Source organism: Sus scrofa, unplaced genomic scaffold (genome assembly GCF_000003025.6).
Source record: "Sus scrofa isolate TJ Tabasco breed Duroc unplaced genomic scaffold, Sscrofa11.1 Contig1052, whole genome shotgun sequence".
NCBI classification, from domain to species: domain Eukaryota; kingdom Metazoa; phylum Chordata; class Mammalia; order Artiodactyla; family Suidae; genus Sus; species Sus scrofa.
Genome location: NW_018084804.1, coordinates 225,510 through 252,115, shown reverse-complemented (window position 1 = coordinate 252,115; position 26,606 = coordinate 225,510). Strand labels below are relative to the sequence as shown.

Here is a 26,606-nt window from a genome sequence, read left to right as displayed (position 1 = left end):
TTTGGTAGATAGTCATAAACCTGTGGGAAAAAAGACAACTTAATACATACTTTATTTACTTGATTGAAAGCTCTCTCATGGGGCATAAACTGTTTCTGTTGTTCACACTGAAGTGGTTATCTGCATTTTTCTATGCTCAAGACTGCTCCATTCCTGCTGCTGCTCCCATTGGTTTGTTTTCTTTCAGGATCAAGGTGGGTACTTTCATATAAAATCTTGTTTTTAATTCCTTCTCTGGCAATTCTTCCCTGGATTCTTAACTTTGCATAATTATACCTACAATGGAACCAGCACCCTAAAGTTACCAAGATAAATCCTCCTACTGCAACATCACATGATCTTCTGATTCTACTTGTTCGCAAAAAGTGTCCAAAGCCAGCCACAACAGATCCTAAAGAACCATGTAATATTGATTCTCGTGCACAGGGTGTGTTTTCGACATTTAAAATTCCCAGGAGCTTAAAGGGCTTTGCCTTCCCAGGCTCGCTGGGCTCTGGTGCGGCAGCCATGTGAGCAGTCATCCAACTAAATTTTATATTTATATCTTTCAACCTTTAAATAAGAATAGGTCAGTTAACACAGCACAAGTGATGGATTATGATAGTTCCACTTGGATTCCAAAATTTTGATATGAAAATCCCATAAGGAAGTGGGATGTATTTTTTTTTTTTTTTTTTTTTGTCTTTTTGCCATTTTCTTGGGCCGCTCCTGCGGCATATGGCGGTTCCCAGGCTAGGGGTCCAATCGGAGCTGTAGCCACCAGCCTACGCCAGAGCCACAGCAACGTGGGATCTGAGCCGCATCTGCAACCTACACCACAGCTCACGGCAACGCCAGATCCTTTAACCCACTGAGCAAGGCCAGGGACCGAACTCGCAACCTCATGGTTCTTAGTCGCATTCGTTAACCACTGCACCACGACGGGAACTCCAGAAAGTGGGATGTATTTTTTAAAAATCCAGGAGACCAGTTAATTTTGATGTCATCCCCATGATTACACATTTGTTGTATGTATGTTCAAAACAGAGAAACAACAAAAATGCCTAAGTCATTAGTAATAATGATGGCATTTGGACAGGAGAAGCCTGAGCCACAGGGTAAATTCTGCAATGAAGGTGAAGGAAAAGGATGATGAGAGATGATAGGACCAGGGGAAAAGTTTGTCTCTCAGAGGAAAGAACCTCCAAGGAGGACCTATAAGCAGCAACTGACATCTGTACCAGAAGGGGAAAAAAGTCTTTAATACAATTCACGTATACTGTAGATTTCAAGAATGTGATCCAAGAAAGAAAGAAAAGAAAGACAAAAATAAAAAGGGAGGCAGAGAGGGAGAAAGATAATCCTAGAACATGCGGTTGGTTGAATCATCAGATATTAAGGATAGATAGACATAGTGGGTCTCCAATCTCTGGGTGGAAGAAGTGTCTTCTCAGGAGACTCTGACTTTAATGCTACCTCAAGCACAGTAGCACTGAATACTTTGGTAGGCTCTTCTTAAAAGAGTCCTTTAGCCTGGGTGGGGTATGCTCCCTAGAGCTTGTGCAAATTAGTTCTCAGAATAACTAGTGGTTTCGCAGGACTCAAAAAATTCCCACTAACTTCTAATATGAATGAAATAAGTTTGGCAGGGATGGGGTGTAGCTCAATGGTAGAGTGTGTGCTTAGCATGTATGAGGCCCTGGGTTCAACTCCCAGCACCTCCATGTTTGGAGATATTAGGGGGTAAAAAAAAGCCTCACTATAATCTCTGGACTCATGGTTTATCAAAGTCAAAACCTTGGACTTATATCTCATACTTTATCAAAGTCAGCCTTCAATTTATATCCCTGATAAAATTAGTAATGATTTGTTGCTTCCATTGATGTATGTATTGTTGATTTATGATATTCAATTGCTTACCAAAAGTCAAAGGGAAGGATGCAAAATCATTTCTCTTATTTTAAAATCATCTATTGACATTGCCTATGGACTACTGGTTATCAGCGGGAGGGAAGGAAATATAGGTGTTAGAGAGTGGGAGGTACAAACTACTGGATATAAGGTAGGCACAAGGAATATAAAGACAATATGCTGTAATAAATTTAAATGGAAAATAAACTTTAAAATTATACAATTTAAAAATTAAAAATAAACTGAAATTAAATTATTGATGTTGTTCCCAATGTTACTGTATAGAGGCAATTTAATTAACTTACCGGGTAAAGTTTCATTAAATGGCTAGAAAAGGGGCAATCAGAAACTGATTTGGGTGTGACCTCATTGTTATTAAAAAAAATTTTTTGGGGGTGTCGGGGGGAGTTCCCATTGGGGATCAGTGGTTAACAAATCTGACTAGGAGCCATGAGGTTGCAGGCTTGATAACTGGCCCCCTCAGTGGGTTAAGGATCCAGTGTTGGCATGAGCAGTGGTGTAGGTCCCAGATGTGGCTTCCATCCCCTGTTGCTGTGGCTGTGATGTAGCCCAGAAGCTGCAGCTCTGATTGGACCCCTAGCCTGGGAACGTCCATATGCCCTAGGTGCGGCCCTAGGAAAAAAACCAAAAAAAAAAGTTCTATCATGAAATGTCCCATTTCTCTTCGCAGCGACAATGGGGTGGAGACCACGGGGCTTCCTGCCGCCCTCCTTGGAGGCACCAACACCACTGGCTAGTCACCAAAACCAAAAACGCAACTGCACACAGGCTCCCCGATGTGCTCAGTTTGGCTTCTCTTTGAAAGAAAGAGCACTGAGGGACTCCCCAGGTCTTGACAGGATGAGAAGAAACAGGCCCAGTCTTACTTGGGACAAAGCCTTTCAGGCTGCTTCACTCAGGGAAGGGAAAGGGACCTTCTTGCTGCCTGTTCCCCTGAGGGGAGAGGCAAACAGATGGCACCCACCAAACTCCTATGCCAGCTCTGAGTGTTCTTCGTCGTTCCTCCTCCACATGGAGGGTCGTCAGATGTTACAAACGCATTCCCATCTCCTCGTGGAGGTCTGAAATCCCAGAGGGGTCACGCACAGCACTCGGGTCTGAATCACCATGCGCTGCCTTTCATGTCCTCCGGCAGCATTTGGCTCAACAAGGAAGGCGGTGGTAAAAAGGAGGAATTCTTAAAACCTGGTCTTGGAGATAATGTCAAACATAAATTAACAGTTGCAAAGACTACCTTGCATGCCCAGGTTCATCTACTGCAATATTTTGCCATTTTTACTGGTTCTCTCTCTCTCCCTCTCTCTATCTCTCCTCATATAATTTTTTTGTTCCCTAAACCATTTGACAGTTTGGCAAATATATCCCTTCTCCCAACATTCTCCATTGTATCCTTTAAGGACACTCCCTATGTCAGCACAGTAAAATTGTCAAGTGTGGGGACTTCAACGCTGGTTCAAAACTATTTTCTAATAGACCACCCATATTCAACATTTGCTAATTGTCCTGATCATGTCCTATAAACCCCAAACTCCCTGATCCAGGACCACGCCAGGGTGACCCGTTTCCTTTACGTTATTGTTTCCTTGGTCTCCTTTAATCTGGGACCATTTCTCAACTCTTTCTTGTCTCTCATGACATTTTCATTCATTGGCATCTCGTAAGGACTAGGTGACAAGTCGGCTGGTATAACTCGGGTTCAGTTTTGATTGGACTGCCATTCCCGCCTGATTGGCTTCAGATGATGATGCACTTTGCTCAGAATGCAACAGGAGGGTTGCTGTGTCCTTCTCAGCTTGTCCTCAGAGCCACAGGATGTCAGCGTGCCCATCATGATGACGTTACTCTGACCATTTGGGGTAAGATCTTCTGTGCTGAGTTTCTACATGGTCAAGCTACCATGTTCATAAGAACTATGTGAGGATACATCTGGAAACTCAAGACATCTTTGCTTATCAAAATTTCACCCATGGCTTTGGCACTGATTGATGAATTTTGCCTGAATCAATCATTATAGGATAGGAGAAAATGATGGTAATCTTTCCCTCTGCATTTAATAATTGGTATGCTTTTGCAGGATAAGCATTCTCTTCTTTCTTTCCCATGTGTCTTTCTCTTTCTTTCTCTTCTTTTTTATCAGTATGAACGCAACGATTCTTATTTTAGCCATCCTTTCATGTATTAATCACTTTAATGCTTAGTGTTTCCAAGATGTGACGCCTAGGTACTCTTGAGGGTACTACTGTCTTTGAGCTCCTTCTCACGTCCCGGCATAGAACGATAATCTAGCTTGTCTTGTCCTTTTCCTGTCCCAGCCCTTTCTGCCGACAGCAAATTCCTCCAGCAGCTGTGGTGCCTTCTCGTGGAAATCTGCAGCGAGAGGTTAGGCTGTAGGGTCAGATCTCCTCATTGCTCTTTTAATGTTGTGGATTCTAGACTCTTCCAAGAGACAGGGCTAGGAAAGGGCTCTTCTCTGCCTTCCTCTATTCGAGTTTTGTGCCGCCGGGTCTTTGCGGGTAGGTTGACCAGGGGGAATAGACTGTAGGCGCAGTACCTTTCTGCCTAGCTTGAAGTTGCCTTTGTCCTCGTGTCGCCGTGAAAGAGAAGGCAGTAAGGGAGCTTCAGAAAGAATGGCATTGTGCATCAAATATCTTCATGCCAGCAGTTGCAGGTTCTCAAAAGCAAGGCCGGGCGATAGTGCCATTCAATTGTCTTCCGTAAAGAGGGAAGGTGTTGGCTGGCCGTGGGGGGGTGTAGCTCAGTGGTAGAGCGCGTGCTTTGCATGCACGAGGCCCCGGGTTCAATCCCCGGCACCTCCAGCCTAGAGGCGGCCCTCCTCTCCCTCTGGAGAGCCCAGGAAGAGGGTCCCTTCCCTACTCCGGAGGAGAAAGCACAGGCCTTCCTGTCCTCCAACTCTATTCTATTCTACTATGCCTTGGCCATGCCTTAGGCTACACAAAAACAAAAACCAACCACTGGGCTAAAATCAGACAGACCTCTGAGAGCTGGAAAGTAAGTCACCTTCATTTAGCTTGAAATACGCTTGACCATCCTCCCATCTTGTTTTCATGCATTTCACCCTAGATATCATGGATCAGGTCAAGGCTCTTTTCTCCCCTCTGGCTTGAGGGAAAGGTTGACACTAAGAGGCCTAGAAAGTCTGGATAGGTCTTGTCCCTTGGGGACAAAATTGCCTCCTCTGGTTTGAAGAACACCGGATCCTCCAGCAGTGAGTGTAGGACAGACTGGCTGCATGATTTGCTGGACCCAAGGCCCCCTGAAATGCACTGGTCACAGGCCCTTGAGGCTGGCCATGATGACAGGTATAGGAGAGGTCGCCCCAGTCAAAAACAAGCCACTTTCTTGTGTCCTTGCCTTCTCCTAAAAGACTGAGGCGTGGATGTTCACTGATGCTTTGCAGTTTGAGCCGAGAAGGCAGGACGTGCTCATACACCACACAGACTCACTGCCCTGTCCTGTCCTGGCTGCACTCCAAAATGAAAGAAATAGCAAGAGTCAGGGAAACAGTCTTCCTCCTTCTACTTGTCCCGAACGGACCCTCCGAGTATCGCTTGGGAGAGCATCCCCTCTTGAAAAGGCTGCATGCACAAGCGATATGGAGCTGGAGTCCTAAGCATCTGTGGAAGCATCGGAGAACAGAGATTCAGGACAACACATCCAAATATTTAGGACACAGTCGTTTTGTACCTGAGGCACCAGTCTACCTTTTTTTTTTTTTTTTTTTTTTTTTTTTTCCCCCTTCGGTAGAGGTACAGGTAGTTAGAAACTTTCTTTTCCCAGCCAGGGATCAAGCCCACACCACAGCAGCACGCCCAGCGGGATGCAAAGACAACCCGGGATCCTTAACCCGGGATGTGCTACAAGGGAGCTCCGTAGCCCACTAATCCTTTAGACAACACCGAGGGTCACAATGGCTTAGCTTTTTCCATGAATGAACTCACGGTGAACTCATGGAGTCTCAGTCTAGTTAAAATACGTGGGAGTTTTCCCAAGGATAAGTCAACAAGTGTCTGAGATACCTCTTTTGGCCACTGGCCTCTTAACTCAAACTGAAGTCTCCAAGTCCCCAAGGTCTGTGGGGGACAACACGGCCTCTCTTACCATTCTCAGGATGTAATTCGGGGACCTTTTGATGCCGCCCATCTCTTCACTTAGACCCCGTATTGCCATCACTTATCTGGTGTCCTATTCTTCTTTCACCCAGGAGGTTGTAATCCTTGGCGGTTTACTCTTCAAGTCAATGCTCAGTGTTTGCAAGAGTGGACTCGAAGACACTGTGCTCTTTGGGGCACGCCATCCTCTTTTGAGCACTCGAAAGACTGTCTAGGGCATCTTGTACTTTTCCTGCCCTAGTGCTTCTAGTGACCAGTTTTGCCCGGAGCTTTGGTTCCATCCGGGGGGATGTGTATTAAGCTGCTGAGATGGGGGACCAGCTCTCCTCCTTGCCCCTTGGGTGTCTTTTTGAGTCTAGGCTTTTTTTAACAGGCAGAACTAGGAAAGGGCTCTTCTTTGCCTTCCTCCATTCAAGTTGTCTGTAGGCCTGACACTGGGGTAGGCTGACAAGCGGGACTAGATCCTAGGAAGGGCGCCTAAATTTTAGGCCGGCATTCGGTTGCCTTTCTCCTCATGTCCTCGGCGAAAAGGGAATAGGAGTTTCGCAAGTAACCGGGTTGTACACAACGGAGCTTCGAACCAACACGTGAGGAGTTGCCATACCATTTTTTGTTTGTGTGTTTGGTTGTTTGTTTGCTTTCCCTTTTCCTGCCTCTGAGGTTTCGGCAGCCGCGGGGGTGTAGCTCAGTGGTAGAGCGCGTGCTTAGCATGCACGAGGCCCCGGGTTCAATCCCCGGCACCTCCAACCGCCACGTCCACTTGCTCCGCCCTTCCTTGCTCTCAACTCTGGAGAGACAGTGCGAGGCGGGAGCTCACAGTCCCTGCTGACTGCCGCGAAAGTAGTATGCGTCCAACTTTGTCTTTCTTTCTTTCTTTCTTTTCTTCTTTTTTTTTCTTTTCTTCTTTTCTTTTCTTTTCTTTTCTTTTCTTTTCTTTTCTTTTCTTTTCTTTTCTTTTTTTTTAAACCCATCCATTCTAGTCACTCTGCGCAATCACTCCTCTCCTGGCCAAGGCCGATCGATACGCCACAAAAATCAACTACCAGGACTTCTGAGAGCAGGAAATCACTCTCACCACGCCCTCGTCTCATCTTTCACCAAACCGGCGTCGGCAGCCACCGCCACCGCGTTGTTCCTGGATTCGGAGAACGTTTAAAGGATGTTTCGCGCGAGGAACGTCGTTTGTGACGAGTGACGCCTTTTCAAATTTTCGCATGTTTGCGGCAGTTGCTCTCCTGTCCGTTGAGGACACGGTGGTGAGAGTTCAGCCTGGCGGTGTTCGTGCACAGGAGATTCTTTCCGCAAAGGTGCCGCGTGATTGGAGCCCATCTCTCAGCCCTTCGGGAGACTGTGAGAGACGAGAGAACGAAGACTACAACAAGAGACGCCCCCGAAGAGTGCCTTTAGGCCGTTTCTGAGTCGTGTCTGGCTCACGAGGCAGGATGCCGAGGAGCAGGCCAGGTTTTCCAACGAATCCCTGGCACGTCTCTTCCATCTCTGTCCTCCACTTGCCCTCCGCCACGGTCAGGAACTGGATGCGAGCAGCAAGCGCCGAGGACACAGTCCAAGCCTTTCCGGCCGGCAGGGGTACGGCTACTCCGCGCGGGACCGCCGCAGGTGGGGAAGCCGAAGCCTAGCCAGCCGCCGTTGAACCCCACTTCTTGAAACAGAAATGCCAGGAGCGCTGCCCCCCTCCCCCTTCGCCCGGGCGGCCGAAATAGCTCAGTTGGGAGAGCGTTAGACTGAAGATCTAAAGGTCCCTGGTTCAATCCCGGGTTTCGGCAAGGCGCTCCCTTTTGCTGCCCGCCGGCGTCCTCCTCTACCAGCGCAGCCAGAAGGGACAAGGTGCCACACACCCCTTCCGTCTCGACAACTCTCTGGGGCAGCCCCAAAGCGGCCAGAGACGCTGTGCAAAGCAAGGAAGCGGCGGCGTTCGCCCAAAACGTTGTGGGTGGACACCGAAAGCTGGGTTTCACGTAAACCTCACGCGTCACGAAATAACCTCCTCCCTTTTCCTTTTTCCAACCATTTAAAGTGTTAAAGGGGTGCTCGCTTCGGCAGGACGTATAATAACGTTGGAACCACACAGAGAAGACCGGCCTTGCCCCTGCCGAAGGGTGACAGGCACAGCCGCGAATCGTTCCAAAGACCAGTCCCAGCTCACAGCCAATCGACAGCTTACCAGCCATAAGGCAGCAGAGCTTAATGCAGATACTCGAAACATCAAGAGCAGGCGCGGTGTCCCGCAGCCTTTTGCCAGTTGTTAGGAAAACAACAACGACAACAACTGCAGAATAAATACGAAGAGACTAGGACCTGAGCCCCTAGGAATTCAAACGTTTCGCCAAGATTAAAAAAATGCCAGGAGTTCGCCCAGCTCTGCAGATCTGGACATACATACATACACTCAGCTAACGCATCGGATGGACCTTGTCCTGGTTGCAAATCTCCTTTGCATTCTCTCCGTCGCCGGGAACATTCCATTTGAAAGACAGACTGTAATCGCTAGCTGTTATGGACGCTTTTCTGCCCTCCATTCCTCTAGGCACCCACAACCAGATCCAGAACACCCCCAGCAAAACGTCACAGCACGGTTTGCAGACCACACTGCTGGACTGAAGGCATTTCACCTCATGGTGAGTATCATGAGTTCCTTCCTTTCTTGGAGGCCCAGTTTCCCCAGACACCCGCCCTCTCTCCTCAACACGAAATAATTGTGTGGGACCAAAGCTTCTTTCCCCGTGAATGACACTGACATTTTCAAAGAGAAATGAGTCCAGAAGCCACTAACCTCCAGCTGTCTTTGGACAGGATTCCTGTCTCCCAAGAAAAGATCTGAAATAGGTGCGCTAAGAGGCTCTGGCTTTGAAGCTTGCCCTCCTCCGTCCTGGCTGTGAACCGTGTGGCCAAGGAATTCTTTCTCTCGCCTGTAAGGAGGCGGGTTTATCGAGGAACTGATGTAGTCATCTCATGCAACCCATTGTTACCGCTATTATCCACCTGCTACTGCCAGCTACATTATGAACAAGCCCCAGTTTTTACTTTTATCGTTTGCAGAACACCAACAAAACAACAACCAAAACTGTGCCATGCTGACCCAGGGTCAACTTAGGGGGTCTGTGAGTAAGATTTCAACTTGCCCCCTGGAAATCTTCCGCGGGTCGATGCCCTCCAAACTCTACCTTCCCTAAATCTGACAGGAAAGGGTGTGCATCACCCACCACTCACCTGGAAGAGGCGTCCAATTCAGTTCAAGAGCAGTTCGTGTTCCTGGATCCGGGGAAGTTTGACACCAATAAATTAAAGGGCAGAAAACAAGAAAGCACGGGGACCAGCCATCCTGATCCCTCTGGTTGGAGGGGAAAAGCAATGTGTGTTCTCCGTGGCAAAGAGCATGAGAATTCCGGGTAACTTCCGCTAAAGGACTCATCATCCTACTGAAAGCATGGCCCCTATTTCCACATTTGTGTGCTCTCAGCTCTTCCTCCACCATGTTCTAGAAGGCAGAGAGGCTGGCACTCAGTTCCTAGGGTGTGCCGGGAAATCAGTTGCCGTTCCCAGGGCTTCCTGAATCTTCAGAGAATGGAGCCCTGGCATAAGTCAAGAGAAAGAGCTATAATCGCCCTGTTTTAGGGTTTTATGCTTTCTCGTGTCTTCCGCGTCACAAGTCTTTTAGGCCACACTGATGGTCACTAAATGGCTCCAGACTCTTCTATGAATGAATTCACAATGAACTAACTTATGGAGTCTCACTCTGGCCACAATGCAGGAGAGGTTTAGAACTTACATTCACCACGGGTCTGACTTATCTGTTTGGGCACTGGTCTCTCAGTTCAGACTTAAGTCTGCAAGTCCCCAGTGTCTTTGGCAGGCACTAGAAGCATCCCTGCCACCCTCAGAGAGAAAGGTGGGGATCCTCTCAGGCTGCCACTTCCTCACTCACATGGTAATCCAGTCAATCGCCTTGTCTAGGAACAAACGGGTCAGCTTTCTGCCGTATCAAATATTTGTAGAACAAAAACCTCCCTGGCATGTTCTAGTTTACAGGCCATGTCTTTTCCTCCCTAGTGACTATCGACATCACACTAGATTTGTAATCCCCCCCCTCCCCCATCCCAAGCACAACATGCAGAAGTTCCCGGGCCAGGCAGCAAACCCACACCACAGCAGAGACCATCCCGGATCCGGAAACCTGCTGCGGCTCCAGGGAACGCCTCCGTATTTGTCATCTTAAAGGCAATACTAGTTTCCTCTTTAAAGTGGTAAGGAACCTTCCCTAAGTCAACGGTTGCCTTCTCTGCAGTAAAACGGAATAAATGAACCATCGCAAGTCAACCAGATGTTACTCCGGTTTCCAGCTGTCATAGTCCCGTTGAGCCAAGAGCTCCGTGTGAGAAAGGTAAGTGCAGGGACAAGATTCTCCAGAACAAACCTGGCTTGTACGAGGTTTGGCTCATCATCAAGTAAGGGAAACAGACAAACAAAAAACACTCCCAGGATCTGAAAAGAGACCTGAACCATCAAACTGAAAGTTCACTTTTCCAACAAACTCTCCAGGATCAAAGCCGTTTTGTCAGGAAAATCTCTGCTATTCAAAACATTTACATTCCTACCTAACCTATATTTCCCATATCTTTTTTTCCCTTATAAGCCCAGTGTGCTAACAAACAGACACAACCAGCCAAATCTTAGGTACAGCAGCTGAAAACGGCCAGCAGATCCCATTTCTCAAGCAAAAGGTTCTCCTCACAGCGACAATGGGGTAGAGACCACGGGGCTTCCTGCCGCCCTCCTTGGAGGCACCAACACCACTGGCTAGTCACCAAAACCAAAAACGCAACTGCACACAGGCTCCCCGATGTGCTCAGTTTGGCTTCTCTTTGAAAGAAAGAGCACTGAGGGACTCCCCAGGTCTTGACAGGATGAGAAGAAACAGGCCCAGTCTTACTTGGGACAAAGCCTTTCAGGCTGCTTCACTCAGGGAAGGGAAAGGGACCTTCTTGCTGCCTGTTCCCCTGAGGGGAGAGGCAAACAGATGGCACCCACCAAACTCCTATGCCAGCTCTGAGTGTTCTTTGTCGTCCTCCTCCACATGGAGGGTCGTCAGATGTTACAAACGCATTCCCATCTCCTCGTGGAGGTCTGAAATCCCAGAGGGGTCACGCACAGCACTCGGGTCTGAATCACCATGCGCTGCCTTTCATGTCCTCCGGCAGCATTTGGCTCAACAAGGAAGGCGGTGGTAAAAAGGAGGAATTCTTAAAACCTGGTCTTGGAGATAATGTCAAACATAAATTAACAGTTGCAAAGACTACCTTGCATGCCCAGGTTCATCTACTGCAATATTTTGCCATTTTTACTGGTTCTCTCTCTCTCCCTCTCTCTATCTCTCCTCATATAATTTTTTTGTTCCCTAAACCGTTTGACAGTTTGGCAAATATATCCCTTCTCCCAACATTCTCCATTGTATCCTTTAAGGACACTCCCTATGTCAGCACAGTAAAATTGTCAAGTGTGGGGACTTCAACGCTGGTTCAAAACTATTTTCTAATAGACCACCCATATTCAACATTTGCTAATTGTCCTGATCATGTCCTATAAACCCCAAACTCCCTGATCCAGGACCACGCCAGGGTGACCCGTTTCCTTTACGTTATTGTTTCCTTGGTCTCCTTTAATCTGGGACCATTTCTCAACTCTTTCTTGTCTCTCATGACATTTTCATTCATTGGCATCTCGTAAGGACTAGGTGACAAGTCGGCTGGTATAACTCGGGTTCAGTTTTGATTGGACTGCCATTCCCGCCTGATTGGCTTCAGATGATGATGCACTTTGCTCAGAATGCAACAGGAGGGTTGCTGTGTCCTTCTCAGCTTGTCCTCAGAGCCACAGGATGTCAGCGTGCCCATCATGATGACGTTACTCTGACCATTTGGGGTAAGATCTTCTGTGCTGAGTTTCTACATGGTCAAGCTACCATGTTCATAAGAACTATGTGAGGATACATCTGGAAACTCAAGACATCTTTGCTTATCAAAATTTCACCCATGGCTTTGGCACTGATTGATGAATTTTGCCTGAATCAATCATTATAGGATAGGAGAAAATGATGGTAATCTTTCCCTCTGCATTTAATAATTGGTATGCTTTTGCAGGATAAGCATTCTCTTCTTTCTTTCCCATGTGTCTTTCTCTTTCTTTCTCTTCTTTTTTATCAGTATGAACGCAACGATTCTTATTTTAGCCATCCTTTCATGTATTAATCACTTTAATGCTTAGTGTTTCCAAGATGTGACGCCTAGGTACTCTTGAGGGTACTACTGTCTTTGAGCTCCTTCTCACGTCCCGGCATAGAACAATATTCTAGCTTGTCTGTCTTGTCCTTTTCCTGTCCCAGCCCTTTCTGCCGACAGCAAATTCCTCCAGCAGCTGTGGTGCCTTCTCGTGGAAATCTGCAGCGAGAGGTTAGGCTGTAGGGCAAGGTCTCCTCATTGCTCTTTTAACGTTGTGGATTCTAGACTCTTCCAAGAGACAGGGCTAGGAAAGGGCTCTTCTCTGCCTTCCTCTATTCGAGTTTTGTGCCGCCGGGTCTTTGCGGGTAGGTTGACCAGGGGGAATAGACTGTAGGCGCAGTACCTTTCTGCCTAGCTTGAAGTTGCCTTTGTCCTCGTGTCGCCGTGAAAGAGAAGGCAGTAAGGGAGCTTCAGAAAGAATGGCATTGTGCATCAAATATCTTCATGCCAGCAGTTGCAGGTTCTCAAAAGCAAGGCCGGGCGATAGTGCCATTCAATTGTCTTCCGTAAAGAGGGAAGGTGTTGGCTGGCCGTGGGGGGGTGTAGCTCAGTGGTAGAGCGCGTGCTTTGCATGCACGAGGCCCCGGGTTCAATCCCCGGCACCTCCAGCCTAGAGGCGGCCCTCCTCTCCCTCTGGAGAGCCCAGGAAGAGGGTCCCTTCCCTACTCCGGAGGAGAAAGCACAGGCCTTCCTGTCCTCCAACTCTATTCTATTCTACTATGCCTTGGCCATGCCTTAGGCTACACAAAAACAAAAACCAACCACTGGGCTAAAATCAGACAGACCTCTGAGAGCTGGAAAAATAAGTCACCTTTATTCAGCTTGAAATACGCTTGACCACCCTCCCATCTCGTTTTCATGCATTTCACCCTAGGTATCATGGATCAGGTCAAGGCTCTTTTCTCCCCTCTGGATTGAGGGAAAGGTTGACACTAAGAGGCCTAGAAAGTCTGGATAGGTCTTGTACTTGGGGACAAAATTGCCTCCTCTGGTTTGAAGAACACCGGATCCTCCAGCAGTGAGTGTAGGACAGACTGGCTGCATGATTTGCTGGACCCAAGGCCCTCTGAAATGCATTGGTCACAGGCCCTTGAGGCTGGCCATGATGACAGGTATAGGAGAGGTCGCCCCAGTCAAAAACAAGCCACTTTCTTGTGTCCTTGCCTTCTCCTAAAAGACTGAGGCGTGGATGTTCACTGATGCTTTGCAGTTTGAGCCGAGAAGGCAGGACGTGCTCATACACCACACAGACTCACTGCCCTGTCCTGTCCTGGCTGCACTCCAAAATGAAAGAAATAGCAAGAGTCAGGGAAACAGTCTTCCTCCTTCTACTTGTCCTGAACGGACCCTCCGAGTATCGCTTGGGAGAGCATCCCCTCTTGAAAAGGCTGCATGCACAAGCGATATGGAGCTGGAGTCCTAAGCATCTGTGGAAGCGTCGGAGAACAGAGATTCAGGGCAACACATCCAAATATTTAGGACACAGTCGTTTTGTACCTGAGGCACCAGTCTACCTTTTTTTTTTTTTTTTCCCCCTTCGGTAGAGGTACAGGTAGTTAGAAACTTTCTTTTCCCAGCCAGGGATCAAGCCCACACCACAGCAGCATGCCCAGCGGGATGCAAAGACAACCCGGGATCCTTAACCCGGGATGTGCTACAAGGGAGCTCCGTAGCCCACTAATCCTTTAGACAACACCGAGGGTCACAATGGCTTAGCTTTTTCCATGAATGAACTCACGGTGAACTCATGGAGTCTCAGTCTAGTTAAAATACGTGGGAGTTTTCCCAAGGATAAGTCAACAAGTGTCTGAGATACCTCTTTTGGCCACTGGCCTCTTAACTCAAACTGAAGTCTCCAAGTCCCCAAGGTCTGTGAGGGACAGCACGGCCTCTCTTACCATTCTCAGGATGTAATTCGGGGACCTTTTGATGCCGCCCATCTCTTCACTTAGACCCCGTATTGCCATCACTTATCTGGTGTCCTATTCTTCTTTCACCCAGGAGGTTGTAATCCTTGGCGGTTTACTCTTCAAGTTAATGCTCAGTGTTTGCAAGAGTGGACTCGAAGACACTGTGCTCTTTGGGGCATGCCATCCTCTTTTGAGCACTCGAAAGACTGTCTAGGGCATCTTGTACTTTTCCTGCCCTAGTGCTTCTAGTGACCAGTTTTGCCCGGAGCTTTGGTTCCATCCGGGGGGATGTGTATTAAGCTGCTGAGATGGGGGACCAGCTCTCCTCCTTGCCCCTTGGGTGTCTTTGAGTCTAGGCTTTTTTTAACAGGCAGAACTAGGAAAGGGCTCTTCTTTGCCTTCCTCCATTCAAGTTGTCTGTAGGCCTGACACTGGGGTAGGCTGACAAGCGGGACTAGATCCTAGGAAGGGCGCCTAAATTTTAGGCCGGCATTCGGTTGCCTTTCTCCTCATGTCCTCGGCGAAAGGGAATAGGAGTTTCGCAAGTAACCGGGTTGTACACAACGGAGCTTCGAACCAACACGTGAGGAGTTGCCATACCATTTTTTGTTTGTGTGTTTGGTTGTTTGTTTGCTTTCCCTTTTCCTGCCTCTGAGGTTTCGGCAGCCGCGGGGGTGTAGCTCAGTGGTAGAGCGCGTGCTTAGCATGCACGAGGCCCCGGGTTCAATCCCCGGCACCTCCAACCGCCACGTCCACTTGCTCCGCCCTTCCTTGCTCTCAACTCTGGAGAGACAGTGCGAGGCGGGAGCTCACAGTCCCTGCTGACTGCCGCGAAAGTAGTATGCGTCCAACTTTGTCTTTCTTTCTTTCTTTCTTTCTTTTTTTTTTTTTTTTTTTCTTTTCTTTTCTTTTCTTTTCTTTCTTTTCTTTTCTTTTCTTTTCTTTTTTTTTTTTTTAAACCCATCCATTCTAGTCACTCTGCGCAATCACTCCTCTCCTGGCCAAGGCCGATCGATACGCCACAAAAATCAACTACCAGGACTTCTGAGAGCAGGAAATCACTCTCACCACGCCCTCGTCTCATCTTTCACCAAACCGGCGTCGGCAGCCACCGCCACCGCGTTGTTCCTGGATTCGGAGAACGTTTAAAGGATGTTTCGCGCGAGGAACGTCGTTTGTGACGAGTGACGCCTTTTCAAATTTTCGCATGTTTGCGGCAGTTGCTCTCCTGTCCGTTGAGGACACGGTGGTGAGAGTTCAGCCTGGCGGTGTTCGTGCACAGGAGATTCTTTCCGCAAAGGTGCCGCGTGATTGGAGCCCATCTCTCAGCCCTTCGGGAGACTGTGAGAGACGAGAGAACGAAGACTACAACAAGAGACGCCCCCGAAGAGTGCCTTTAGGCCGTTTCTGAGTCGTGTCTGGCTCACGAGGCAGGATGCCGAGGAGCAGGCCAGGTTTTCCAACGAATCCCTGGCACGTCTCTTCCATCTCTGTCCTCCACTTGCCCTCCGCCACGGTCAGGAACTGGATGCGAGCAGCAAGCGCCGAGGACACAGTCCAAGCCTTTCCGGCCGGCAGGGGTACGGCTACTCCGCGCGGGACCGCCGCAGGTGGGGAAGCCGAAGCCTAGCCAGCCGCCGTTGAACCCCACTTCTTGAAACAGAAATGCCAGGAGCGCTGCCCCCCTCCCCCTTCGCCCGGGCGGCCGAAATAGCTCAGTTGGGAGAGCGTTAGACTGAAGATCTAAAGGTCCCTGGTTCAATCCCGGGTTTCGGCAAGGCGCTCCCTTTTGCTGCCCGCCGGCGTCCTCCTCTACCAGCGCAGCCAGAAGGGACAAGGTGCCACACACCCCTTCCGTCTCGACAACTCTCTGGGGCAGCCCCAAAGCGGCCAGAGACGCTCTGCAAAGCAAGGAAGCGGCGGCGTTCGCCCAAAACGTTGTGGGTGGACACCGAAAGCTGGGTTTCACGTAAACCTCACGCGTCACGAAATAACCTCCTCCCTTTTCCTTTTTCCAACCATTTAAAGTGTTAAAGGGGTGCTCGCTTCGGCAGGACGTATAATAACGTTGGAACCACACAGAGAAGACCGGCCTTGCCCCTGCCGAAGGGTGACAGGCACAGCCGCGAATCGTTCCAAAGACCAGTCCCAGCTCACAGCCAATCGACAGCTTACCAGCCATAAGGCAGCAGAGCTTAATGCAGATACTCGAAACATCAAGAGCAGGCGCGGTGTCCCGCAGCCTTTTGCCAGTTGTTAGGAAAACAACAACGACAACAACTGCAGAATAAATACGAAGAGACTAGGACCTGAGCCCCTACGAATTCAAACGTTTCGCCAAGATTAAAAAATGCCAGGAGTTCGCCCAGCTCTGCAGATCTGGACATACATACACTCAGCTAACGCATCGGATGGACCTTGTCCTGGTTGCAAATCTCCTTTGCATTCTCTCCGTCGCCGGGAACATTCCATTTGAAAGACAGACTGTAATCGCTAGCTCTTATGAACGCTTTTCTGCCCTCCATTCCTCTAGGCACCCACAACCAGAGCCAGAACACCCCCAGCAAAACGTCACAGCACGGTTTGCAGACCACACTGCTGGACTGAAGGCATTTCACCTCATGGTGAGTATCATGAGTTCCTTCCTTTTCCCCAGACACCTGCCCTCTCTCCTCAACACGAAATAATTGTGTGGGACCAAAGCTTCTTTCCCCGTGAATGACACTGACATTTTCAAAGAGAAATGAGTCCAGAAGCCACTAACCTCCAGCTGTCTTTGGACAGGATTCCTGTCTCCCAAGAAAAGATCTGAAATAGGTGCGCTAAGAGGCTCTGGCTTTGAAGCTTGCCCTCCTCCGTCCTGGCTGTGAACCGTGTGGCCAAGGAATTCTTTCTCTCGCCTGTAAGGAAGCGGGTTTATCGAGGAACTGATGTAGTCATCTCATGCAACCCATTGTTACCGCTATTATCCACCTGCTACTGCCAGCTACATTATGAACAAGCCCCAGTTTTTACTTTTATCGTTTGCAGAACACCAACAAAACAACAACCAAAACTGTGCCATGCTGACCCAGGGTCAACTTAGGGGGTCTGTGAGTAAGATTTCAACTTGCCCCCTGGAAATCTTCCGCGGGTCGATGCCCTCCAAACTCTACCTTCCCTAAATCTGACAGGAAAGGGTGTGCATCACCCACCACTCACCTGGAAGAGGCGTCCAATTCAGTTCAAGAGCAGTTCGTGTTCCTGGATCCGGGGAAGTTTGACACCAATAAATTAAAGGGCAGAAAACAAGAAAGCACGGGGACCAGCCATCCTGATCCCTCTGGTTGGAGGGGAAAAGCAATGTGTGTTCTCCGTGGCAAAGAGCATGAGAATTCCGGGTAACTTCCGCTAAAGGACTCATCATCCTACTGAAAGCATGGCCCCTATTTCCACATTTGTGTGCTCTCAGCTCTTCCTCCACCATGTTCTAGAAGGCAGAGAGGCTGGCACTCAGTTCCTAGGGTGTGCCGGGAAATCAGTTGCCGTTCCCAGGGCTTCCTGAATCTTCAGAGAATGGAGCCCTGGCATAAGTCAAGAGAAAGAGCTATAATCGCCCTGTTTTAGGGTTTTATGCTTTCTCGTGTCTTCCGCGTCACAAGTCTTTTAGGCCACACTGATGGTCACTAAATGTCTCCGGACTCTTCTATGAATGAATTCACAATGAACTAACTTATGGAGTCTCACTCTGGCCACAATGCAGGAGAGGTTTAGAACTTACATTCACCACGGGTCTGACTTATCTGTTTGGGCACTGGTCTCTCAGTTCAGACTTAAGTCTGCAAGTCCCCAGTGTCTTTGGCAGGCACTAGAAGCATCCCTGCCACCCTCAGAGAGAAAGGTGGGGATCCTCTCAGGCTGCCACTTCCTCACTCACATGGTAATCCAGTCAATCGCCTTGTCTAGGAACAAACGGGTCAGCTTTCTGCCGTATCAAATATTTGTAGAACAAAAACCTCCCTGGCATGTTCTAGTTTACAGGCCATGTCTTTTCCTCCCTAGTGACTTAGGCTATAGGACTGTTTCCCCTCATTGCTCTTTGAATGTTGTGGATTCTAGACTCTTCCAAGATACAGGGCTAGGAAAGGGCTCTTCTTTGCCTTCTTTTGTTCAAGTTTTTTTGGAGCTGGGTCTTTGGGGACAGGTTGACCAGGGGGAATAGATTGTATTCACAGTGCCTTTCTGCCTAGCTTGAAGTTGCCTTTGTCCTCGTGTCGCTGTGAAAGAGAAGGCAGTAAAGGAGTTTCAGAAAGAATGGAGTTGTGCATCCAAGATCTTCGCTCCAGCAGTTTCAGGTTCTCAAAAAGCAAGGCAGGGACATACTGCCATTAAATCGTCTTCTGAAAAGAGGGAACGTGTTGGCTGGCCGTGGGGGTGTAGCTCAGTGGTAGAGTGCGTTCTTAGCATGCAGGAGGCCCTGTGTTGAATCCCTGGCATCTCCAAAGTCCACGTCCATTTGCTCCCCTCTTCTTTGCTCCCAACTCTGAGGAAACAAGACGTAATGGAAGCTCACAATTGGTGCTTCCTTTCATAGAAGTATGCGCCTAACCTTTTCTTTAAAAAACCATCCATTCTATTCACTCTGCGCAATTACTCCTCTCCTGGCCAAGGCTGATAGTCCACAAAAATCATCTACCAGGACTTCTGAGAGCAGAATGAAATCACTCTCACCACGCCCTCTTCTCATCTTTCACCAAACTAGTGTCAAGTGCCACATCGACGGCGTTTTTCCTGGATTTGGAGAAAGTTTAAAGACTGTTTTGTGAGGAAATTATTTTGCAACAAGAGACACCTTTTTAAATTTTTGCATTTTTGTGACCTTTCCTGTCAGTTGGAGTATTGTGATAAGTGTTTAGTAGTCTGGTATTGTTCTTATGTTTTGCTTTCTTTTAGCAAATTTATGGGGTCAGTGGACTTCATTTCTCTTCGTTTTGGCATATTGTGAGAGGGGTGGATCAAAAAGAAGAGAAAAATCAGGGACCACCAGTCAATATTTTCTTTAGTATCCTTTAGTTTCTGAGCAAGTGACAGAATGCAGATGAGAAAAAAGTCTTTCCACTGAATCCCTCGCTAACTCTTCTTTAAAATCTCTTTTTTTACTTCCATGTGGGGAATTGGATCTAAGTGGCACACCCAGAAAACAGTGTAGTCCAACTCCTCCTGGGTGTGCAAATATATCGGCCAACTAGCTAGCCAGGCTTAAGGAAGTAGTTAATCATGCTTAAGAAAATGAAACTTTACAAGACCCAAAATAGAAAACAAATATTGAAAAAGAAGTGTCAACAGCCTGGTCTTCCTAGGGGGCCGAAATAGCTCAGTTGGGAGAGTGTTAGACTGAAGATCTAAAGGTCCCTGGTGCGATCCCGGGTTTTGGCATGCCAGAAGTTTTCGTCACTCCAAATGGTCTTTGCCTTCCCTTGAATGAAGAGGTGCTCATCTCAAGGAGTTCTTTGCCTCCCTTTGAATGAGAAAGTGCTTATTCTTTTTCATTCAACGTGCTTATTCTTTAACAGGCTGTTTTATTCTACAGCCTGTTAAAGCATAATTGCAAGATAAACACAGTGCTGCGCCATGGTTAGTTCAGCCACAAAGGAGTTGAAGCCTACTTCTATTGTTTTTAAATGATGTGTAAACACTGCTAATTTTTTTTCTAATTAAACAAAATAAAACATGCTCGAGACGCTGAAAAACCTGGGAACCAATTACTGAGTCGCTGCAGTGTGTAGGGTAATGCTCTGGAAACAGTGGGGGTGTTGCGGGCTGGACAGGGTGCCCTGGTCTCTGGGCAAACCACGCTGTGCTGTAGCGGGAAAGCAGCCTCACATGGTGTGCAAATGAATGAAGTTAAGTGGCTGTGCTAGAATAAAACTTTACCTATGGACACTAGAAATTGAATTTCATAAAAACTTCATGTGTTACACAATACTATTTTTTATTTTTCAACCTCTTAGGCTAAAGGATCTCTCAAAATAACTATTTCAGTCACACTAGAAAACTTTATACTCACTGGCTAAATATTCATTTTAACAAATTGGGGTTTGGATAGTCACAACATTCTTATGAGAAGTGGATTTATTGTGCAGCATCAATCCACACATATAGAACTGAGATCTATAAACTTCAGTGGCTGGTGACTGCACTGAATTGTCCTCAGAGGAGCCTGGAAAATAAGTGGGGAGTGTTTCTACTCCACGGGTTTTGGAGTCCAGGCCCAATCTGATTGTGTCAGAATAATGATGGCTAAGTAAACTGAAACAACAAAGAGAGATACTGTTCACCCGGGGTAGTAAATAAGCTAAATCCACATTAATGAGCCAGTTAATTATTCATTAGCAAAATAGTTGAGGATGGGGGGGGCCTTGGGGGAAGAACATAAAGAGAAAAATATCAGAAGACCATGAACAATATCCTATTTCTATTTTCTCAATTGTGCCTTTCTCAAGAAACAGACTGAAGGCTGAGTCACAGAAAGGCTGCCCACTAATTTTCTTCCACTCCCTCCTTATCTTCCAGGCTTGCCTGAGGGCAATTCAGTGCAGTCACCAGACAAAGTGTCTGTAGGTCTCAGTTCCATCTGTGTATGTAGATGCTGCACAATATATCCACTTCTCATAAGAGTGTTGTTACTATCCAAACCCCAATTCATTAAAATGGGCATTTGGGTCAGTGAGTGTAAAGTTTTCTAGAGTGACTCAAATAGTTATACTGAGAGATCCTTTAGCCTAAGAGTACCTTGATGTGTTCCTGGAATTTGGTGACCATTGAGTTTGGTCAATAATTCTTTTCCAGTTCACATGTAGAAGGTGTCTGACCACAGATACCTTCCTCCATCCTTGAAGTAATTTTTTCTAGCGGGCTGAAATGGGGGAGAATCAGATTTCTATGCTCACAAATCTTTGTCATCATATATAAATAAATCAAGGAAACCTTGCCTGACCCATGTCAGAAAATCACACAGAAAACACTGGAAAAGCCAGCAGCAAAAATTGAAATGCTTTTGGGCTGAAACGGTCTTCATCAACTGCATAAACAAACGTGATCCCATCTCAGAGGTTTCAGCTATTTAATTTTGTTCTATGCCAACCTTTCCTGTGAATCATCGCATTCTCAGAGGGAAAGTAATTTGATAAGTTTGTTCCCACTACTAACCTTACTCTGCCTCCCTGTGACTGTTCTTACAATTTTCCCACCTTCAACTGAAAACGAAGAGTAGGTGCAGTTTTAAAGTCTCATTCTGATATTATTTGGAACAAAACTCACAAGATGAAGTGTGTGGCAATGACTGAGAACAATCTCAGAGTATGACAGAGCCTTTACTTCAGCTGGAACTTCTGATTCAGCATAGGAGGGGCTCCACTCCAGGCTGCCCAGTAGCTTTGAGTCATCCATTCATGGCATGACACTAAACTGTTGAAAACTACCTTGGAAGGTTGCTTGTGGTTGACTTTGCTATTTATTATAACATTAATGCTAATATATTTAAATTTTTATTTAATATAGTAAGTGCATACAAAGTAATGTTGATATGTTTTCATATATATTTTCAGTGACATCCCCAGAGCCAGTTGAGCTTCTGCCTTGTTAATGGGTTGAGAAGGGAACTGACCAGTGGTACAGAGGAAATGGAGTTAGTCATTTCTGTCCTCAGGAATATAGAAACCTGGCACCAGTAAGAGAAGTCTAAATGAAACCTCAAAGTAAGGCAGAAGATAGAATGACTTAGAATTATCTTTAAATTAAAAAAAATTCTTAAACTCTATGTGGGTTGACTTGACAGGTCAAATTTTGGCTAAAGGCAATAGGGGTCTACTTTAAGCCTCATTGGTTTTGAGATTTGGGAACCTGTTCAGTTGTACGCAGGGTGTGACAAAAAGTTAATTCTCTTTTCAGATCATGTCCCCAAGCCAAGTATCATATCCCTCCTGTTCTCTCCTTTGGGTAGAAGATTACTTCTGCACTGTCAGTATCTGAGGACAGGATCTACTCGGAGGTTTTCAGAACCCAGGCTTTAGAACTCCCACTCCCGACCATCTGCTGAGCCAAAAGATTTGCAAACAGGGACTGTCTTGCTTCTTTTCATTTAGCTCCTGGCGGTTTTGTGTTCTTTCTCCAACAGGTCCTTTATTTCCTGAGGCAACTTTATTTTCCTCTTCAAAGTTTCTACCCCACATTGTCGGCTACAGCCCTGACAGTCAGGAGACGTGGAGGGGCAGGAATCCTGGTGTAAAGATGTGGCAAATGCCGGGTAGCACAGGGTCTTTTCCAGAGAAGAGGCAGCAAATCCAAATGTGGCGAGGCCACGAATGGACGAGGTAGTGTTTGAGGATTTTATGGTTTTGGTGGTTTCATCTCCTGGAGAAAATGGTCCACGCAGAATATTGACTTCCTTGTAGTTTACCAAAGTCCGTATCCCAGTGTTGCCTGAGGGAATCTATGCATAGCCCCTGCCTTTCTATCTTGCTTGAATTTTTCTGCCTGAGTTTCCCTGAGGCAGCATCGAGCCTTCAAGGCAAATACGGCAAGGTCATGCAGAGCAAAAGGAAAGAAAGACTGTCGAACGACACAGGGGTCAAAGCTATTATTCACTGGCCCCAGTCAAAAGCCAAGGAAGTGAAAGTCCAAGAAAAGAATAACATCATTATTATGAAAAAGAGAAATATACGTAATTCTTATCTCAGACCGTATTCGGAAATATATCATTACAAAAAATATTCTCTGCAGGTAGAAAATAGAATGTGCACTCTAGCGTGGGCTCCGTGGCTTAGATGGTTAAAGCGCCTGTCTAGTAAACAGGAGATCCTGGGTTCGAATCCCAGCGGGGCCTTCCTAAACCCGCCTGCTTAGCCTGTGTTGTTTTTTTTTTTTTTTTTTTTTTTTTGCTTTAAAATTAGATTTTGGCAGGTTTTTTCCCTTCCATTGGCCTCTTTCCACCCTTCAATTTTGGATGTAACAGGTCGTTTCCAAAGGCTTTCAAAACAAAATGGAACTGACTTTGGTACATCACCACAACGCAGGACTATGTTAAGAAAGCAAAGAGCAGGACTGTGGCTTTAGTGTACTATTTATGTTTTTGATGTTTCCTTTTGTAAGTACAAACCACATCTTCCATGGGGATTTTCCTTGTAATGTTATTTTAGGTATTCCAATCCAAATTTCATGTAAAGAGTTAAGAACAAGTAATTGAAATTCAGAGAGGAGCATAGACTTCTCTATACAAGACTGTGAACTTGGATTTTAATACAGCCAGTGCTCCTGAGATTATAATTCATCGATTTGTATGAGGAGACTGGGAATGGACTTGGAGGTAGATTATTTAATCCAAGAAATTTGTGAAAGCATAAAATGAATGTTGACTTAATGTTGGTCAGGGCTGGCTACACGATGTATGGGACTGGAGCAAAATGAAAATGTAGGGTCCCTTATTCCAAAAAAGGGGGAAAGGTGCCAGTAAAATAATAAAACATTAAGTGTAGCTTTTTTTCTTTCTTCCTTGTTCTTTCGATCCGTTGTGGTATTTTTTAATTTGCTACTTAATGTCACTGTAATTCAGAGAGATTGGTATCGTAAACTAGAAGCATGAATTTTATTTTGCATACAGTTGGGAGAAAGCAGGAACTGCTGCCACTCCTCATGTCTTTTGTGGTCATGCGCCTTGCTCATCATGAACATCGAGTACAAGGCTGCCAGAACTCACTGGGTCAACCAAAACAACCATACTTGCCGAAACCCGGGATCGAACCAGGGACCTTTAGATCTTCAGTCTAACGCTCTCCCAACTGAGCTATTTCGGCCACTTAAAAAGGTGGTTTTCCTGATGTGTATTTTTCAAAAGAGATGTTTTCAACTGGCTTCTTTAGACTGTTTCAGGCTCCGCAATTGTTACTGCCTGATTGTTTAATGTATTTACTCAGCCAAAAAGTTTGGAATGTCTTCCATGTATGCTGCTTAGATCCACTTCCTAGCAGTGTGGGAAGGTAGGTAGAGACAGACGAGAAGTAATAGAAATTTATTGGAACGCCTTCTGCTCCACCGACACAGCTCAGAAGATTATAGGAAAAAATTTTAATTTCTTAGTGTCCCTTATTATTCTTTTCTTTACCTTCATTCCTTCTTACATAATCATCAAAGATGCTGAGGAACGCATTAATTTTTGTTACTGTGGGATCAGTTTTCTGTTTCCTGGTGATGATTTTGAGTGAGTTTTTTCCTTTCTTTTATGCTCTTCCATCTATTTTTTGTCATAGCTTTTTGGCCAGGTGAGATTTTGGAGAGGACTGACGCAGCCTAAAAGAAACTAAAAGCAGGAATGGTAACAATTTAGGTTTAGAACTTACTATTCATGAGCATATCCATCTACAAAAAAAAAAAAAGCCCTAATTTTAAAATTTGTAGAAATAATGGAGTTAGAATAAATTTTCTGATAAAAGAAATAGTTTTGCCAAATAATACAGAAAATGGGTATATTTCCTAATATATTGAAAAAAAACACAGTCTTTGTCTGGGGGTGTAGCTCAGTGGTAGAGCGCATGCTTTGCATGTATGAGGCCCCGGGTTCGATCCCCGGCACCTCCATGGGTGTTTTGTTTTTTGCTGTATATTATCTTATACATTCCTCCATGGGTGTTTTGTTTTTTGCTGTATATTATCTTATACATTCCTCCATGGGTGTTTTGTTTTTTGCTGTGTATTATCTTATACATTCCTTCAGTTCAGGCCCATGTGCTCTCCTACTTTTTCATCTTTTGTTACTTTCTACTTTCCCCTCCCTCCCGCTCACATGGAAAATAAACATGACTGCTAGAACAGCAGAAGGAAGAAACAAAAGAAAAAGAAGGAAAAAACCCAGAGTTATTCAACATGTATGAACGCCACCAATTAAATCAGCTTTATTTTATTTTATTTTTTAACCTAGACTATCACTTTACGATGCTACAAAAGAGAAAGAAGATCCAACATAAGACTGGAAAAAGGGAAGGAAGAAAAGAAGGAAGGAAGGAAGGGAGGGAGGGAAAGAAAGAAATCTGTGTGCAATTTCTTTAGCCAGAATAACTAATCCTAAAGACACTAGTCATAGAAAAATTAGGTTGCTGTGAGCAAGATTCCAACTGGCCCTGGAAAAACATTTTGGACCACAAACTGAATGCCTTAGACACATAACTATTCATGAACATTTAAATTTGAACAAGGGCTTTTGTTTCTCCAGTAACAGCCTGGAAAAAAGACAAAATAAGGAAAGCCTCACCACCAATCTGCTTTAATTTTGTAGACAAAGTAATTAATGTTCATTCCCTGCCATAGAGAGCACTTGGCTTTTGGATAACTTCAGGCAATGAAGAGATCTTGGCTTCTAAAAAGTCAACCATCTCTTTGTTTCTTTCCCATCTTTTCCACTGAATTCTCAAAAAGTTGAGAAACAGATGCTCAGCAACAGATGTGTGCTATGGAAATAAGAGACACTCCCTTTCAATAAACTAGATCCCATGGACAGTATTTCTGCTCCAAGGTGATCCTTTGGGGACTGGTAGAATTGATGCTATTTCTTTTTACAGACAGCCTGTAAAAGATGTGCAATTTCTGCAGGGATAATCACTTTACCTGGAAGCTGATGGCAGACAATGGAAATTTTATTGGTCTTCTGAGGAAATGTTAGGACCATAACAATAACTAGTATAAATCAAAAAAGCATGAGATCAGTCTAGGAGCAATTTCGTTTCCCTATTTTTCACAAATACTAACAACAACCTCCTTATCTACTAGTCTTATGAGATCACTTTAAATTCTCACTCTATCTACTCTTCAGAGGCCTTCTACTCCTAGGCACAGGAGTGTCCAAACTTGAGGCTCAGAGATGGCCATAGAATTCTAGAGTCAGGTTATAATGTGGGTAGGCAGACATCCTCAAGAGTCTATCCTGTAGGCTTTTTTTTTTTTTTAACTGTAGGCATTTAAAATATGTCCTATCCAAACCAAAACTCAATGTTTCCCCTTTATTGCCTCACTTTCTGCTCCCAACACAAAAATATATCAACAAACCAACAACAAACTGAATTTCCATCTCTTCTCCTATTTTTTTTTACTATCTTTGTGATAATGATCATCATCTGCATAATCTAATCTACTTGCAAGTCTTCCTAAGTACTAAATATCAGACTCCAAAAGGAAGTCCAAATCCTATGTTATTCTATGTTCCATCAAATTTCTCCCTTGTGTTTCATCATTAAATTTACTGTTTTATTTGTCTAGCTGCTCCTTGAAAGGATCTCCAAAGTTGCCTTCCTGCCTAGATTAGGACAGAGTAAAACATCACTGAGCTATATACATTT

General features: G+C 45.9%; 10 non-coding genes and 1 pseudogene across 10 annotated transcripts; 9 read left to right on the top strand and 2 right to left on the bottom strand.

The window, feature by feature from the left end:
• Positions 1–200: 200 nt before the first annotated feature.
• LOC100524687 lies at positions 201–649 on the bottom strand (annotated as a pseudogene).
• Positions 650–4,655: 4,006 nt separating this feature from the next.
• TRNAA-UGC lies at positions 4,656–4,727 on the top strand. Its single transcript has one exon. It is a non-coding gene; the product is annotated as a tRNA-Ala (tRNA).
• A 1,988-nt stretch (positions 4,728–6,715) lies between these two features.
• Positions 6,716–6,787, top strand: TRNAA-AGC. The gene has a single exon. It is a non-coding gene; the product is annotated as a tRNA-Ala (tRNA).
• A 965-nt stretch (positions 6,788–7,752) lies between these two features.
• On the top strand, positions 7,753–7,825 carry TRNAF-GAA. Its single transcript has one exon. It is a non-coding gene; the product is annotated as a tRNA-Phe (tRNA).
• Positions 7,826–12,870: 5,045 nt separating this feature from the next.
• Positions 12,871–12,942, top strand: TRNAA-UGC. The gene has a single exon. It is a non-coding gene; the product is annotated as a tRNA-Ala (tRNA).
• A 1,972-nt stretch (positions 12,943–14,914) lies between these two features.
• Positions 14,915–14,986, top strand: TRNAA-AGC. The gene has a single exon. It is a non-coding gene; the product is annotated as a tRNA-Ala (tRNA).
• A 962-nt stretch (positions 14,987–15,948) lies between these two features.
• TRNAF-GAA lies at positions 15,949–16,021 on the top strand. Its single transcript has one exon. It is a non-coding gene; the product is annotated as a tRNA-Phe (tRNA).
• Positions 16,022–19,586: 3,565 nt separating this feature from the next.
• TRNAF-GAA lies at positions 19,587–19,659 on the top strand. Its single transcript has one exon. It is a non-coding gene; the product is annotated as a tRNA-Phe (tRNA).
• Positions 19,660–23,033: 3,374 nt separating this feature from the next.
• Positions 23,034–23,107, top strand: TRNAT-AGU. The gene has a single exon. It is a non-coding gene; the product is annotated as a tRNA-Thr (tRNA).
• Positions 23,108–24,001: 894 nt separating this feature from the next.
• Positions 24,002–24,074, bottom strand: TRNAF-GAA. Its single transcript has one exon. It is a non-coding gene; the product is annotated as a tRNA-Phe (tRNA).
• Positions 24,075–24,783: 709 nt separating this feature from the next.
• TRNAA-UGC lies at positions 24,784–24,855 on the top strand. The gene has a single exon. It is a non-coding gene; the product is annotated as a tRNA-Ala (tRNA).
• Positions 24,856–26,606: the final 1,751 nt, after the last annotated feature.